Raw genomic sequence first — 10,838 nt, forward strand, 5'->3', positions numbered from 1 at the left:
TCCATTACACCTTCTTCCATTTCATAATGATTCGTGGCGTACCAAATTAACTTTTTTTAGCCCCATATTTTTTGTGTTCTACTAAAATGATCTTGACTGCCCTCAACAACATTTTTGTTGCATCTGCTATTCTTTGTTGTACTTTCAACAACTCTCTTCTATACTGTTCTTGCATCGGTCAACATGAGATAGAGAAAGAGAAACCAGTTCCTGCAGCAAACAGGCACCGGTTTCTCTTTCAAGTGCCAAGATGATTTGAAGCAGTAATATATCAACGACATCCTTCTCTTCCACATTCAACATAGCTAGATCGATTTTCTGGTTAATTGCAACTGAAAAAAAACGTCTGACGGCTTCCTTAATTCTTATTGGCAAATATGCTCTATTGGTATATGATTTCTTGCAGTGGCCTCCGGAAACCGAACCGAACTGAACTGAACTGAACTTCTAATATTTATGAAAACCAAATCGGTGGATCTCACACCAATATAGCTGATGTATGTCTGCATCATTAGTAACGACAGTTATTCAAAATTTCATATCTTAAAGACATTGGTTTACACATACTTTAAAATAATTTGAAGGTCGTAATTTATGAATTTGGAATTACATCACGTGAACTGCTTTGGTGTTATCTGAGGCAAGACATTAGTTCATTTATCAAAATAAGTTCGGTGTCCACAACTTATTAATTCCTAAATCATCTGCAGATTTCTGTCTTAATGATGTCCTACTATATTTGTCGTTTTACTAACAGGAGATTAGTGTGAATATTTAGGGACCGTAAGTAGTGACTGGGAGGACACAGGTACTAAATGCCTTCCTCATGAGATTGACTGGTACGTCTTCACTTTAGAGGATTAAGACAATCTTTTCAAGCAATTCAACTTAAGATCATTCTTCTTGTTTCTACTTTCCAACCTTGAGTCTACGTTCGACGTACACATATTTCTCGATCTACTTTGGAGTTTGGCACTTCACCAAAGAAATTCGTGGATTCATTTTGTAACCAGTCTGTTTTAAAGATTCATTCAACTCGTTGAGCTTATTTTGTCCTTGTTGTGGCTCACTTGTAATCAGGATTATGTCATCAAAAATCTCTGATGATTACGCAAGTTTACATAGATATCAAACAGTAGACCCCGTAAGGAAAATGGTGCATGCCTCCTGATATGAACAGTATAATTCTAAACGTAGGAGTTCCGTCATGAGTAAGAATGTGTAGATAGGTTTCTGGATTAATTAAAATCTGTTTCTTTATAATTACGGTCTAACAGTCTATTTCGTAGAGCAAAATATCCTGACTTCATTTCACTAAAAATTTACAGTGAGGTTATTTGGTCTTCAATGAGAAGAGCAAAGTAATTTGAATTGTAATTTGATAACTATATTAACCCTTCATATACATAGTGTATTATTCATTATTATTTATGTTACAGATTAGTGAATAGTGTTAATCATCAGTAATATTTGTCCGGAAGCTAATATTTAAGAGCGAATGACAATCAATATTATGTTTTTGAAATTTTGCTGCATTTTGAGTCATACGTTATCCACTTCTAACAAAGGCTCCCAGGCACTTAAAATAGAATATGAACAATAATTAATACGTGTAATGTAAGAATTAATTTTACTTACATACCCTTCGTAGGTTGTGGTTTTAAATTTCAGATATCAATGGTGGATATGTCAAGAGAGATGTGCACAGAGGGTTATCCCGCAGGTAATTTAAAATAACTCCTACAAGTAGGATTGAGTTCTAACCATTTTCTCATCCTATAGTTTGCTCAATTGACTGGCAGAAGTTTAAATTAACAATAGTGAGACAGAATAAAGCTAGACTGCAAAAGTTCGTCTGTACATTGTGTGAGTAGAAATAATTTCCCAAGAGATAAAGACGAACTACGCTGGCCATACGTTTCATATTACTAATTTTTAACGGACTAGCTGGAATCAACAGAGAACGAGAAACTAAGCCATGATTCATTACGGTGACATAGCTAGAGGCTCTTCGTATGTAAGGATATATATCATATGTTATGACTTTTTTCCTGTTTTTTTATTTCTGTGTTGTTTATGTGTTTGATATAAAAGAGATTTTTAATCTTAATGATATTTATGTTGGATCCAAATGGATTGCCGTTTTATTTTGTGCGTTTGTTTGTGACATTAACCTGGTTGCATTTAACATTGTTTACCGAGCTCGATAGCTGCAGTCGCTTTAGTGCGGCCAGTATCCAGTATTCGGAAGATAATGGGTTCAAACCCAGCAGTCGGCAGCCCCGAAGATGGTTTTCCGTGGTTTCCCATTTTACACCAAGTAAATGCTGGGGATGTAAGGTAACTTAGGGAGCTCCTGACATGAATGAGAACTCGACACTTTTAAGCTTAGCGCCTCTAGTAACCACAGTACTGCACAGGTCAAACTTGCAACTACATTTACTGGAGCCGTATGGTTTTGTGCTCATGGTCATCCTGTTAGCTGAAGATTGTCACTATAAATACAAGGCATATTAATAATTGAAGGTGAGTAAGTAAGTGATATATGATTTAAAAGTAACTTGCTATAATATGATGAGTAGATTGTGCAACGAAATAGGTAGATACGCGAAACTTTTAAGATAATGTTTTAGGTTAGGCGCACAAAGCAAGTTTACGAGAAGCGGTCACGTCATTTCCAAATCGCCAAACCTTCAGCTTGGTAAGTGTTGCGACTTCTTGCCTGCCAATGAAACTCGGGGAGATCTAGACACGAAAAGCTGGGAGATCTCGTCACTGTCGAATCTCTAAACCGGGATACTTTTTTGGAGACAGGGTTTAATGGTGCGTTAATACTACAGTTTAGTAGAAGTAATAAATGACAATGTAGTGTATTAGGATGTTTATAGTATTCTTGCAATGCAATATTTTTATAATAATGTTTGTAGTGTTAAGTTAAACTCAAATTACGAAGGTTGGAGACTGATGATAAAGTAAAAGTTTCGCATTAATAGTTTTTCATCCAATTGGTTATAGGTGGAGGATGCCACGGAAATATGTGTACAAAGGTCTGCGTGGACGATGGAATGCAGAAGGTATGGTTGCTGCTATTAAGGACGTGAAGGAAAATGGAACTACTTTAGCAACAGCTGCGAAGTATTTCAGTATTCCAAGGAATACACTCAGATCCAGAATACTATCTGGTATATCTATCAATAGAAGACTGGAAAAAGGAGCAACAATTGATAAATTATGTAGGACCATTTAGTCAACTATATTTTTCATCTCGATTCTAAGGGGTTTGGGCGAAAAGTGACCGACTTACGAGAACTGGCTTTTAGGTTCACTCAGAGGAATGGTGTTCAGAAGCATATTTAAAAAACAGAAGGCAATGGTTGGATATGACTGGATTTTCCATGAGCCTGGTAATATTTTCAATGTCAATGAAACTGGTGTTCAGCTCATATTTAAAGCATGGAATATTATAAGTGAAAAAGGAAAGAAAAACTTGTTTCACAACACTACTGAAGAAAGGGGATCTACAGTAACAGTAATGGCGTGTGGTAATGCTATTGGATATGCTATCCCACCCTTTGCTATAATGAAAGGGCTAAGGCAAAGATACACTCAAAAGAAATGCCCAGTGGATCAGTTTTTAAAATGTTCGAATCAGTGTATATGACCACTGAGGTATTTTCATTATCCTCTGATCACCTAAACCGTTACGAACCTCGGGGCAGGATTCGGTTGATAATCGACGGACACTCAAGGCACTGCAAAGATCCGGATGTGCTTGATAAGGCATCAGCTTTATGAATAGAGATGTGGTGCTCACCCTCCTCATCCACCACGGTGCCTTCACAGGATTATCGGGCAAATTTAAAGAATAGGAAACGTGAAAATGAAAAGAATCCTTCAAATCGAAGGACAACAACGAGAACTCGGCGTGTCAACGGGGAAGCTGGTTTCTCAAGCAGTCTTCTTTGCTCTGCGAATTATTGCGCAGTATGTGATGACAACTGTAATGAGGCATGAGTCCAATGTAGTGGGGAATGCGGGAAATGGTTCCACGAGATGTGTGTGGAAAACGGAAACAATGAACAGTTTATATGTATCCATTGAGGTCCTACCTAGCGTCAGGTTCTCCCTAAGTGCGGGAGAAGTGGACATTATTGAATCCTTTGTTTATTTGATAATTTAACATATTATGAAATTTTTTGCCATAAATAATAGACAACATAAACTAACTGTGTACCAAATCACCAGGGAAATAATTGAAATACTTTACAAATAAAGCACGATCAAAATTAGAGGTTTATGCTTAGCGTGTCGAGATATCCCTAAATTACTACACCTTAATTAAGGACATGGCCTCTTACTTCCCATTACTACCGCCTTCCTGTCCCATCGTCGCCGTAAGACTTATTTGTATCGGTGCGACATAAAGCAACTTGAAACGTATAACATTAAATATATTGGTTTCTATGCTTCACTTTGGTATAGGTTAAACATTTTTAGATACTATTTAATAAACATTATGAATAGCTTTATAGGCGACTAGCTGCTGTACCCATGCTTCGCTAAGGAATCCTACGCTGTATATAGAATTCAGGGTTATGCAGTATACACGTTGTAAGACTGTATTAAATTGCATAGCTCTTAACGTTACACTAGAAACGCGACGGGGAAGTCACCAGACATCTTTGTTTATGTGATATCTGGGTTAGGGAATTTTCGTTTTAATGGTAGGTTCTCTTGCCTACCATCAGTCGCAATCAAGTTGGGGAATTTTCATTATAATGGCAGACTCTCACTCTCCACCTGCCTTTATACATCCTCAGAAATACTTCCTTAGCTGTTTTCCCATCTGAAATCAATACAGGTTATTACAATGACGCCAGTAGGAATGTCGCAATTAAAAGCAATGCCATCATATGAACTACGCGCCCGGCCACACGGATGTAAAAGGGCAGGGGTGAGGCGGCTCGGGAGCGGTTGCAACTGGGTCTGGAGGCGAGGTTAACTAATCTACAGCTTAGTGTGTGATCAAATGAAAAACCACACATTTTGTTACCTTTAACGAACAGTAGTACGCTGCCGATCTACACTAGTGTCCAAAAGTTAAGCATTAGTTACGAGTAAGCAGCGCAACAAGAAATAGACTGCAAGTCGCACGACATACGCACCTACCAACCTTAAGTTGTCGCTCTGTATAGGAAAAGAGTGTTCCCTGCTTGGACTAGCGGCGTAACCCCAAGGTAAACACAGCCAGTACCTGCGCCCCATATTCCCCCAGTCGTGTTTGCCCTGTTATAGTGTGCGGGGTGTAGCCTTGTGGTGAACGTGACACCATAATGACACAACGACGTCATTTGGACCCAGTTTTGCATGGTAGAATACTCGGCCGCCTGGAAGCAGGCCTGACACAGACCGAAGTCGCCGTATCCTTGAATATGCCACGAAGTGTCATTTCCAGGCTTTGGAGACGTTTTCGAGACACAGGAGATGTTAGTCGTAGGCCAGTACCAGGCCGACCAGGGGTAACCACCTCGCAGCAGGACCGACATCTGGCCTTAACCGCCCGACAAAATCGGAGTGCACCTGAAAGACATTGTCGGCGTAGCTTGCAGCCGTCTCAGGGGTTGCCGTTTCCCGGCAAACTGTGTACCGGAGGCTCAGAAGGCTGTTTGCCCTACGTCCAGCGGTGTGAGTCCCGCTCACTCCACCACAGAGACGGGCCCGTTTACTGTGGGGCCGTCAACATCGAAACTGGACCATGAATGAATAGAGGCATGTGCTCTTTACAGATGATTCCCGCTTCAGTTTGCAGAACGATTCCCGTCACACATTGATTTGGAGAGAACCGGGTAGCCGATACAACCACAGGAACATCGTGGAACTGGACCTGTATGAAGGTGGTGGCGTCATGGTGTGGGGCAGCATCATGTTGAATGGCCGTACGGACCTGCACATCTTCATGGGTGGTCCGAGGAACGCTGTTAACGCTCGGAGATGAGGTACTGAGACCACATGTTCGACTCATCAGAGGTGCGGTTTTTCCAGACTTCCTCTTAATGGACGATAATGCCCGACCGTAACGCACTGCTCTGGTGGATGAATTGCCGGCTGCGGAAGACAGTCATCGCATGGACTGGCCAGCGAGGTCAACGGATCTGAATTCTATAGAGCATGCCTGGGATGCATTGGAGAGGTGAATTGCATCCCGTCAGCCTCCGCCAAGGACCCTCCAAGACCTTCGCATTGTCCTTTCGAAGGAATAGAATCGACTGCCACAAGAGCTCTTGGACCATCCGATAGAGGGCATGCCACGTCGCTGCGAAGCATGTGTGGCCGTTAATGGTAACCATATACCCTATTAACAACGTATTTTGCTGTGGAAGACATTGCCAAGTTTTGTTAGTTGTTGTCAAACGTGTACTTTAGCTATCAGAACCTTTCTGACACTGTTGTTTTTGGACAAGTTGTGTGACATATGGTATGCTATTCAGCTTGCGTTTGTTCAGCAATCCGTCTGACATTATTATCAGACGGTATGGCCTCGTTTAGTGATTGTGCTTAACGTTTGGACACTAGTGTAACAGTCCAAAGTTCCAGAGTTAGAATGACCAGGCCACAGACAACCGTGAACACTTCTCTGTCTTATTTACAAATTAAAATGTGCACACTGCTCATTCCGATCAGTGCCCCAGTGTAGGAATTGAATAGCTGGAATGCCACGATGAACCAGTGTGTTACGTACCAGCAGTATCAGGAAATGTATATTCCAGAGGAATTGTTTGCTAGAGAACTAAGTTATGTAACTCCCCTGCTATTTCCCGCCAGTATTCAGGCAGACTGTTATACTCAGTACACAGGAGTAATCCCATCTATCGGAGATGAGTGGCGGCATAAGAGACACATACATCACAACAAACGATGGTCAACGTAATGTTATTGTTGATCAATTTTATGAACTTTCGATACTGTAGTCACATTAGTTTCCTTCCGATTGTGAAATTCCACTCTTTAATAGTCGATACGGTAAAACTGAATAAAACATAAATGATCGGAAATTGTATTATCTATACATTCTGTTCTGTAGTATTTGTCGACAGGACCAATAATATAGGTACTGTATTTAAAAATTAAATTTTGGTGGCTTCCCCTAAACTACCATTTCATCCAGAGTGAAAATCAACTTATGAAACTGTTATGTGTTTCTTCCCTGAAGTATAAGTCCAAGCCGTTCTTTATTTGTGCATACCATTTATTTGTTTATTTATTTATTTATTTATTTATTTCCAGACTGTGACATTACGTCCACTAGATTATTTTGTAAAATTCTGGATCCTCGTGGTCACACACAATACGTTTGGTGATGTTCTCATGAAAAAAATATAAAAAAGGCAATATATCTCCTTGGAAATCAATCATTCAGATTAGTGGTACATTTGAGCGTGATCCACTGAATCCCATATTATTCAATTTAGCAGTCCCAGATTTAGTAGAGGAAGCAAAGGACGAAGGAGACAAAGTAAAACTTTACATGTATGTAGATCCAAGATACTGGCCTCCTAAACACCCAGTGTACTACACAGAACCTTCAGCAAGCTGATAATGAGGTGAAGGAAAATAAATCAATAATTAACCAGCAGAAGACGATGCCGATTGTTTTCCACAAACGACGAAGAACAGCGTTGAAATATAAAATTTGCTGCAAGAATGGAGAACCTCTACAAATCGCAATCAGCTTTTTAAATATCTAGGTATCACGGTGCAAACTTTGGGAGCCACCTACCAAGGCATATCAAAGACAGTACGACAGCGGGTGTAATACCAATGAACGACATCTCAATACTAAGTACATTATCAAATGACGTAGCAATTTCATGTCGAAATTTCACCGATAATCCCATACATGTTGGCAATGATATGGGAGTGCCTTTCTAAACGATATCTACAAGTAGTATAATTGGACAGTTCTGCGGCACCTCCGCCGCCGCACGCCTCCGCCCGCCTCCTCCTCCGCCGCCGCCTCCGCCTCCGCCGCCACCGCCCGCGGGAAATTTGAATTTTGGCGGGAAATTTGAATTTTGGCGCGAGATTTGAATTTGTAAACAAAGCCACGTGCTTTTTGACAGCTGTCATCGACAACAACGCAACGCTAACCTCACTGCTGCCATCTTGACGGGCCTAAACCTCACTAGTGCCAACTTAACCTAACTAGCATGAGGTAAACAAAGCCACGTGTTTTTTGACAGCCACGTGCTTTTTGACAGACAACAACGCATCGCTAACCTCAGTACTGCCATCTTGACGGGCCTAACCTTAGTGGTACCAACTTAACCTCACTAGCATGAGGTAAACAAAGCCACGTGCTTTTTGACAGCCACGTGCTTTTCGACAGATTTGTAAACAAAGCCACGTGCTTTTTGACAGACAACAAAGCATCGCTAACCTCAGTACTGCCATCTTGACGGGCCTAAACCGCAGTAGTACCAACTTAACCTAACTAGCGCGAGATAAACAAAGCCACGTGCTTTTTGACAGCCACGTGCTTTTTTGACAGCTGTCATCCGCCATCTTTAAACTACAGAGCACCGTGCTGCCCTCTTTCGTCACCTGTCATCGGCAGTGCTGCCATCTTGACGGGCCTAAACCTTAGTGCTACCAACTTAACCTCACTAGCTCGAGATAAACAAATCCACGTGCTTTTTGACAGCCACGTGCTTTTTTGATAGCTGTCATCCGCCAACTTTAATCTATAGAGCACAGTGCTGCCCTCTTTAGCTGAAATGTGGTGGCGGATAATTTGAAAATTGCTTTTCGACAAGCAGCCATCTTTAATCCAGAGAGAACAGTGCTGCCCTCTATGTGGTGGCGGCAAATTGAAAAATTCCACATGCTCTTGTTTGAAAACAAACTCACGTGCTTTTTTGACAGCTGTCATCTGCCATCTTTAATCTATAGAGCACAGTGCTGCCCTCTTTAGTTTGAAATGTGGTGGTGGTAAATTCCACGTGCTCTTGTTTGGAAACAAAGCCATGTGCTTTTTAGACAGCTGTCATCCGCCATCTTTAATCAACAGAGCACTGTGCTACTATCATGCGGGCAATTTCATCACCTGTCATCCGCCATCTTTAATCCACAGAACACCATGCTGCCCTCTTTGTGGCTACTACCTTAAGCACGTAGTAGCGGGCAATTTGAAAAGTTCTGTTAGCTATCATCCGCCATCTTTAATCAAGAGAGCACTGTGCTGCCATCTTTAGCTAGATACCTTTGAAATGTGGTGGCGGCAAATTAAAAAATTCCACGTGCTCTTGTTTGGAAATAAACTCACGTGCTTTTTCGACAGCTACCATCCGCCATCTTTAATCAACAGAGCATAGTGCTACCCTCTTTAGTTTGAAATGTGATGGCGGCAAATTCCACGTGCTCTTGTTTGGTAAACATAGCCATGTGCTTTTTTGACAGCTGTCATCCGCCATCTTTAATACAGAGAGCACCGTGCTGCCCTCTTTATCGTAGTAGATGTAAATTCGTCACCTGTCATCCGCAGTGCTGCCATCTTTAGCTAGATACCTTTGAAAAGTGGTGGCGGATAATTTAAAAAGAAAAATTCTACAGCAGCCCTCTCTCGACGCTAATTGCATAAGATGGCGGCTATACATGACTCCTTAAGGGTGCTTACGCAAGATGGCTGCTATACACAGGTTCTTATGAGACGCCCTTGGGATGCTTGCGCAAGATGGCAGTTATACATGGCTCCTTATGAGATGCCCTAGGGATGCTTGCGCAAGATAGCGGCTGCTCTTATGGGACGGCTTAAGGGTCCTTGCACAAGATAGCTTGAGACGCCCTAAGGATGCTTGCGCAAGATGGCGGACACAAGATGGCGGCTATACACAACTCCTTATGAGACGCTTTAAGGGTGCTTGCGCAAGATGGTTGTTACTCTTAGCTTAGAGGCTAACGTGTCGTGATAGTTCGATTCATTAAATTTAGGGCTTAAATGCAAAATGTTAAATATATCGAAAACGGTGCACCGTAGAGCAAAACGGACAAAATTTTTCTGCCTAATACGTAGGTTCGCAGTATGAGGAACAAGAAAATCATAGTCTAATGATGGGATCAACGGTTCGGTTCCTACTTAGGCCCTTTGGCATTTGTTCTGTTTTAGCTTGTATTGAAGCGAGTCTTCGTAACATGATCAGGTCTAGCTATGGTAGAGAGTATAACGTACCGTGCAGGTTCGATTCATTAAATTTGGAGGCTTAAATGCAAAATGTTAAATATCTCGAAAACGATGCATCGTAGAGCAAAACGGACAAAATTTTTCCGCCTAATACGTAGGTTCGTAGTATCAGGAACAAGAAAAAACATAGTCTAATGATGAGATCAACGGTTCGATTCCTACTTAAGCCCTTTGCCATTCGCAGCTATCTATTTCTACAAGATGGTGGCTGCTCTTATGAGAAACAAGATGCCTTGAGACGTCCTAGGGATGCTTACGCAAGATGGCAGACACAAAATGGTGACTATTCATAGCTCCTTATGAGACGGCCTAGGGGTGCTCGCACAAGATGGCGGCTACTCTTATGAAGAAAGCTAGCTTAGAGGCTACTGCGCAAGATAACAGCCGCTTTTATGCATGTGGTGGAGGGCAATTTGAAATTCTATGTGCTTAATCAACAGAGCACCCTGCTGCCCTCTTTAGCTGAAATGTGGTGGTGGATAATTTGAAAAATTCTTTTGACAGCTATCATCTTTAAACAAAGGCGACTATACATAGGCTGTTAAGGCCTTATCATTCTCCTCCTCCTCCTCCTCCTTCTCTACCTCCTCCTCCGCCTCTT

Source organism: Anabrus simplex, chromosome 1 (genome assembly GCF_040414725.1).
Source record: "Anabrus simplex isolate iqAnaSimp1 chromosome 1, ASM4041472v1, whole genome shotgun sequence".
NCBI classification, from domain to species: Eukaryota; Metazoa; Arthropoda; class Insecta; order Orthoptera; family Tettigoniidae; genus Anabrus; species Anabrus simplex.